The following is a 7,698-nucleotide window of genomic DNA, read 5'->3' on the forward strand; positions in this document are numbered from 1 at the left end:
CAAAAATCATTTCTAAACGATTTAAAAATGTCATAGGAAAAATTATAAATCTTAACCAATCTGCATTCAACCCCGGTAGGACAATCTCTCATAATTTTCTTCTCATGCAGAGCCTTTTAAAAGGCTACGTGAATAAGAAAATATTCCCGAGAGTGACTTTTAAAATAGATATCAAGAAACTCTCTGTTAGATGAGAAGCCATTCGAGACTTTCTGGTTGTATCTGCTTTTCTTATGATTTTTATTGATTGAATTATGTAGTGCGTTTCATCATCCTACTTTGTTGTTAGCGTCAATGGAGTCCACAGAGGCTATTTCAATGGTGAAAACGAGGTAAGGCAAGGAGACCCACTCTCTTCTTACCTTTTTGTAGTTATCATGGCGATCTTTGAGAACATCTTCGCGATGTTCTGAAAGAATCGTCCATACATCTTTCACCCATTCTGTGAGGTAGAGGAGGTAACCCATTTATGCTTTGTTGACGATTTGTTCATTCTAGCACATGTAGACATTGATTCTATTAAAACTATTAGGGCTGCACTAACGTTCTTTTCTGAGGTTACAGGTTTAACTATTAATGAAAGAAAAAGTGTGGCATTTTATGGAGGCGTGAATGACGAAACGAAACAGGACATCTTCAACATCATGGGCATCAAAGAAGGCAGTTTTCCCGTAAGGTACTTAGGAATTCTGTTAATCGCGAAGTAGATCGAGATCTCACACTACAAGCCGCTGATTGAAAAGGTAAAAAATACGATATCTGGCTGGACAGCAAAAAAACTTTCTTATGTAGGGAGGATCGAACTTATCAAAACTGTGGTCATGGGCATAGTTGGCTACTAGGCGCAACAAATGGTCATTCCGAAGAAGGTAATGAAGGAGCTCGATACACTGATGAGGAACTTTATTTGGGGTAGTAGCGGAAGATGAGGAATAAAAGTCAAATGGACCGCTCTTTTCAAACCAAAGGACGAGGGAGACATCGGCTTGAAGAACTGTATCGAGTGGAACAAGGCTCTCACCTTCAAGCATTTGTGGGCTTTGAAGCGCAATCATGAGTCACTATAGATCAAATGAGTGCATACGAGGTTTATGAAATACGAAACCAGCATTTGGACCTGCAAAATTCATGAAGGTATGAGCTGGTCTCTAAAAAAGATTCTTAAACTAAGAAGCGATATTGCAGATTTTTATGACATCCGGCTAGGGGACGATAAATGCACTATATTCTGGCACGACCCCTGGTTCAAAAACCAGCCTATCATCCACAAGGAGGAGTTTCAAAATACCCGCATTAGAAGGGACTACACAGAAGCAAAAATCAGAGACATTAAAGACGGGAATTGGGACTCACTCCTGAGAAGAAATCCAGAAGGATAGAGGATACTATATCATATAAGTAACATACAACTACACGACAGACCGAATATTCATGAATGGAAAGCTGAGGACAATGGGAAGCTGGTATTAAATAAAATATGGGAGATAACACGGGAAAAAGTATAGAAAGTAGAATGGGCTCCTCTTGTATGGTCAACGAAGATTATCCCTAGACATCAGTTCATCCTATGACTCGCCTTCTGGGAAAGACTCATCACTCGTGATCGTATCAGCAAGTATATGAGCATCTTGGACACAAACTGTCTTCTATGTAGAGGAAATGAAGAAATCATAGATCACCTATTCAGGAGCTGCTGTATTGCTTCAGAGCTTTGGGACAAATTCTATAAAAGCCTAGAGCTGATCAGTTTCCCGAGCGAATGAAATAAAATCAAAGATGCAACACTACTCAAAGTCAAATGAAATAGATTTGTAACAAGCGTGTTCAGATGTGGCTTTGGAGTAGTGGTGTATAACATTTGGCAAGAACGGAATGCAAGGGTATATGGCAGAACCCGCAGGAGCGTTGAAGAGTTTTGGAAAGATATTGTATCGGATTGCAGCACCCTCGCGAGAACGTGGACAAGAATTCCAAGCACGGAGCAGAATTGGAATATCTGTAGGAACTAGAATTTACCGTTTTTTAAACTCACTAGAATTGAAAGCATTGTAATCAGATAATTCATTTACGTTTTTAGCTTTTTAGTTTTTATTCAGAATGTTACGACTTCAAAATCATTTTAGGTCTGTCTAGAATGATCTCTTAAACTCGTAGATTTTTTCTCATTTTGGGGAATTTTTAATGAAATGATGCTAAGTCGTTTTTCCCCCCAAAAAACAAAGAAAAATGTGATTGAAAAGTGAATTCTAAACATCATATTAGAGATTTTATTTTTTAATAAACAATTTTTTATTTGGTAAGAAGAGTAATTTTAATTTTGTTAAGACAAAAAAATGTCATTAAATTAGATAAATCATTTTTTAACTGAAAAGTTTTTTTTTTATAAAAGGTTAATGTATATTAAAAATGATGAAAATCGTTTGAACACAGCGACAAAAACATGACATGAAGAGAAAAAAATAAAAAAAAATACTAAAACTAAAAAAATCGTTACTCAATATGTTAACGAGCTCGTAAGTCCTAAAAAACAATTAACTCTCCGACGGACTCTACCAACTTTCCGGAATAAATCGCAGAAAACATCATAATATTAACATTATAAATGATACACATCGAACGACTACGATTATTGAAAATTCGATAGAGTAGACAAAAGATAATTTTTTAGATCATCTTAAAAAAAAAAATTAATAATTTCTTTAACAAAAAAAATAAAATAAACAAAATTACATACTGAATAAACTAAATTTAAATAATAAAATAAATTAGGTTTATGTTAAGATAAATAATAAAAAGCTATACAATTATGTTTATATATTTAAAAAGAAGTTAATATATAAAACATACCCTTAATGATAAGGGTTAAAATTAAGATGAAATTTATTAAAAGTGGGTTTTAATAATAAAATAAATAAAATAAAATATTTTAATTAATAAATTAATTAAATAATATAATTAAAAATATTATTATTATTTCTTTTAAAATTTAGGAACTGGACCTCTAAACTAAAAAGGACATATTTAATTATTATTATTTATTTTTATTGGTATGTTTGGAAATTGGTCCATTTGTGTGTTGTAGACATTGAGGTTTAAGTTTAACCAACTCTAATGTCATGTAATTTCTGTCCTTTTCAGTGTATCCCAAAGGACAAATTAGGTATTGTCAATATGAGGATATTTAACTTACTTATGTTTCTAATAAATATATTTAATATACCGTATTTTAATCATTTGATGATTAAAAACAATATGTTTTTGGAATATTCACCACAATTCATATCACTAGAAAAGTGACCTATTCACTTGACCAAATATGCTCATTTTTATATATGGGCAAAAGTGGCTTCATTTTTAAGCAAAGTCTTAAATCTAGATTGCTACAATATAGGCTTTTTAGATACTATATTTTATAATAGATCACAACAATTAAGCAAAGGATATATTGGGTCTATGTTTGGAAATATATTATAAGTGTTCCATTACAAAAAATTGCTTTTTCGAAACGAAAGATTTACACCACATAAGTTTTTAGTATGTAGCGTGTACAATCATATTGGGCAATATTGTCGTGTCAATAAGATTTCTAAACATTCTCAAATAACCTTGTAAGCACTAATTGATACAGTCAAATATGTTTCAACTTTTATCTAGATGATTTTCTATGTTACTTTCAAAAATCAACTTTTGATTCTTTTATTTAATACAAACACTTGAGAAGAGACTAATTAATATCCTATACCCCCTTCAACCGTGCAAAAGACTGCATGGTATATGAACCTTTTTATTTTGATTAAACACATTTATTGTTGTCTTTATTTTTTTTAAATTAATATTGCATTTCATTTGGAAAAAGAATTATACACACTCTAGAAACTAAATCAAGCAAGATCATAGTCCCGTTTGATGTTATTAGAGTTTTTCCTGTTTTTTTCTAAAAAAGTCAGGTTTAATTAAATTTTACAAAAATTAGTTTTTTATAGATAAAAGTAAAAGATATTCTTTAATTTTTAAAGATAAATTAATTTTATATAATTAAATACAAGATAATTTTGGTATTTAAATATATAAAAGAAGTGATGAAATGGTTGAAAAGATGAATGAAAGTATGGTTGTATGTTGGATAAAATACTGGAAAATCCCCCCCAAAAAACTATATATCAAACAAGCCCTAAAATTAATAAATTTGCTTGTTTTACATGCCCAAGAGTTTATATATGGGAAGTCTTGAGGTGATTCATTTATAATATTAGATTTTCTTTTATAGACTTTTGATTGGTTTCTTAATTAGCATAGATAGGGAGAAACGATAAATTGTTTTCAATTAGGTTGAGAGAAAAAGAAGAAATTGAATTATAAACACTTAATGAATTTTGGAGGCCATAACCCTTTTTATATATAGCAAAATTACAATTTATAAGTTTTAATACTGATCCCTTTTTATATTAAAATATAAGTTAAACAAAACAATTAATACTTGGGACTTTTTATATTTTTAGATTTTTCATTATCACATTTCAATGTATATAAATATGTTTATGGTCTATAAATGAAATACACAATACTTTTATTATAATATTTTCTTTGTTCATTTTCTTATCATTTACTTGGTATTAGAGCTTCTGAATGTTATTTTTTCAACCATAATAATGACATAGAGTAAATTATTTATTCATTAACTTCTAATTTCATTCGGTCTATTTCTGTAAAATTGAATCAACAAAATTTCGTACTTTGACGATCTCAAGTTATTCCCTTATTGAAAGGAATCGTCTCTTTTCTTTTGTCAACGGAACGCTCTTGCCCGAGCCCAACTCTACTTAGTCCAACAGAAGAAATTTTGGTTGTAGCCATGATCGTTAATCCTCCCTTCGAATCATGGGAGGAAAATGACCAGCTTACATAAGTTGAATTCTCTCTACCCATACCGAACATATACTTGTTCAGGTTGTCGGTGATGCTTGTAAAACATTATATTGTCTCTAAATGATCATAGAAAAAATGTTTGCAACTCAATCCAGGGCACGATTAGTTCAGTTACAACTCCTTATTCAAACTCAAAAGAAATAAGCAAAAATTATGATCAATTATTTGAAATCTATCCATTTCCAATTCACTTGCCTTTATCGGAAAAAATCTCCAATTTGGATCTCCTCACCTATCTTCTTAGTGGGCTCAGCCCCGAAAAGGATTCTATGGTGGTCGTTATAACAACATGAGTTGAACTAGTGAGCATTGAAGACCTCACCGAACTTCTTAAATCAAGAACAATTTCTTGAACTCTCTCATTCTAACACCGAAAATAGTCTTGGACGAAACTCTAAAGGAAGTCGCAGGACTTCTCATCTTTCTTCAGGAACCCTCACCATTCATCTTCTAATGGGCATCAATGAGCTAACGGGCAAATCCTTCTTGGGCATAATGTTGACGGGCCATGTGCTACTGGCTGAAAAATAGTCCCAACAATGGTTATAATGGCCCATCAATGAGTCATATAATGGACAAAATAATTTTTCTACAAATTGTCAAAATTTCAAAAATCTTAATGAAGGAAATAATCGTCTCAAATTCAAATACATGTGATACAATTGGTCATAATTCTAATAATTTTCGTGCTCATATAAATGTCAATTATGTAATATTTTTGAGCAATGATGTCATCAACAACGATCATCTCCGACCCCGCTTGGTATGCCGATTCAGGTGCATCAGATCATATTACTGTTTATATGAAATTCTTCAAACTCATTCCTTTATTAAGGTAATGACAATTAATTGTCGATAATGGTGAGTCATTGTTATTTTATAATATTGACAACTCTAAGATTAATTTTGTGCCAAAACCACTATATATATAAAATATTTTTCATTTACCTCTAATATAAAAAATCTTTGAATGATCGTAGTACAAAGATATAGGTATTTCAAGGAAAATTTAAAGACGGACTATACTATATTTTTTCGCCACCTACAAATAAACAAGCTCTTATTGGCACCCGGTCCTCAACAACAACATGACATCATCGTTTGGGGGCATCCATCAACTCTATCACATCATTTCTTATTTCACATTTTTTGTTACCCATTGGAAATAAAAATGTTCTATTTTGTGAAGATTGTAAATTAGGAAAAACACATAAACTACCTTTTTAATGTCTCATTGTCACGAACTGATGCTCCGCTTGATTTAATTCACTCAAATGTATGGAGTCAATATCCGTTTTTTTCAAACACTAGTCGTTGCTACTTTGTACAATTTGTTGATGACTTTAGTCGCTTTACATGGGTTCATCTAATTCAAAAGAATTCTGATGTCTTACTTACCTTCACTAAGTTCAAAGTTTTGGTAGAAAATCAATTTAACAAGAAATTCAAATATTTCAAATTGATTGGGGTGGAGAATACCGCAATCTTAGATCTTTAACCGAGCTTAATGTGATTTAACACCATCTTTCTTGTCTACACACAAGAAAATAGAACATTGTTGCTGAACGAAAAATTACGTCATCTAACTAAGACATATCATGTATTAATAACTCAATCCTCTACGCCATCTAGATATTAGGATGATGCTTGTCTCACTACTGCTTATCTAATCAACTGACATACCACACGTTTTGGTCAATAAATCTCCATATGAATATTTGTATAAACGAACACCTAATTATGTATTTATGAAGGATTTTAAATGTGCATGTTATCCTTTAATTCGACCATACAATCAACACAAAATTAATTTTAAATCTATTCGGTATACATTCATTGGTTACACTCCAAACACAAAAGATATCAGTGTCTACATATTCATATTGGTCATATCTACATTTCACGGTTACTTTCGATGAACAAATATTCCATTTTTTAGCTCTATCCAACCAACCACCCCTCACTCTCAACCACCACCACCACCAATATCATTCATAAATATACCAATCTCCACATACAAAAATACCATCCCGTCATCTCCATTATTTAGTTTTACTCCTCCCCAAATCCCCTTATCCGACTCACCACTTAATAAAACCTCATCATCATCGTCATATTCTTTAACATATGAACCCCCACCATCATCAACCATTAATCATTTATCTTCACCAAACAACTCACATAACCCACCTACTCGTATACGTGGGTCTCCACCGTCATCTATGCTCTGGAATATTCTTCGCACCATATAATCACACGTGCTAAAACTCATTCTCTTTATAATATAAACCTTATAATAATATTTATCTCTCTATTTACATGTTTTTTCGCTGCCAACAAAGATCCTTAATAGTGTTCTACCATGATAAATGAGTTTATTGCTCTCATTTTGGTCTCTTGTTCTTCAATCCTTTCATAATATTGTGGGATTAAAATGAGTTTTTAAAGTTAAACAAAATGCTAATGATTCCATTGAATGTCATAAAGCCTGTTTAGTTGCAAAAAAAGCATCAACAAGAAGGCATTGACCACCTAAAAAATTTTAGCCCAATTGCGAAACATACTACCATCTAGACTATTTTATCTCTTTGTTGTCACTTAACAATAACCAATCCATTAACTTAACATCAACAATACCTTTTTACATGAAACCCTCTAGGAGGAAATTTTCATGTCTCAAATCCTAGTTTATCATAACCATGTGTGTAGGGGATGACAACGGATACCTTACCCACCAGGCAGTGAAGTACCCATCTCCAAACCCAATTTATA

This window comes from Impatiens glandulifera, chromosome 7 (assembly GCF_907164915.1).
Source record: "Impatiens glandulifera chromosome 7, dImpGla2.1, whole genome shotgun sequence".
Lineage (NCBI taxonomy): Eukaryota > Viridiplantae > Streptophyta > Magnoliopsida > Ericales > Balsaminaceae > Impatiens > Impatiens glandulifera.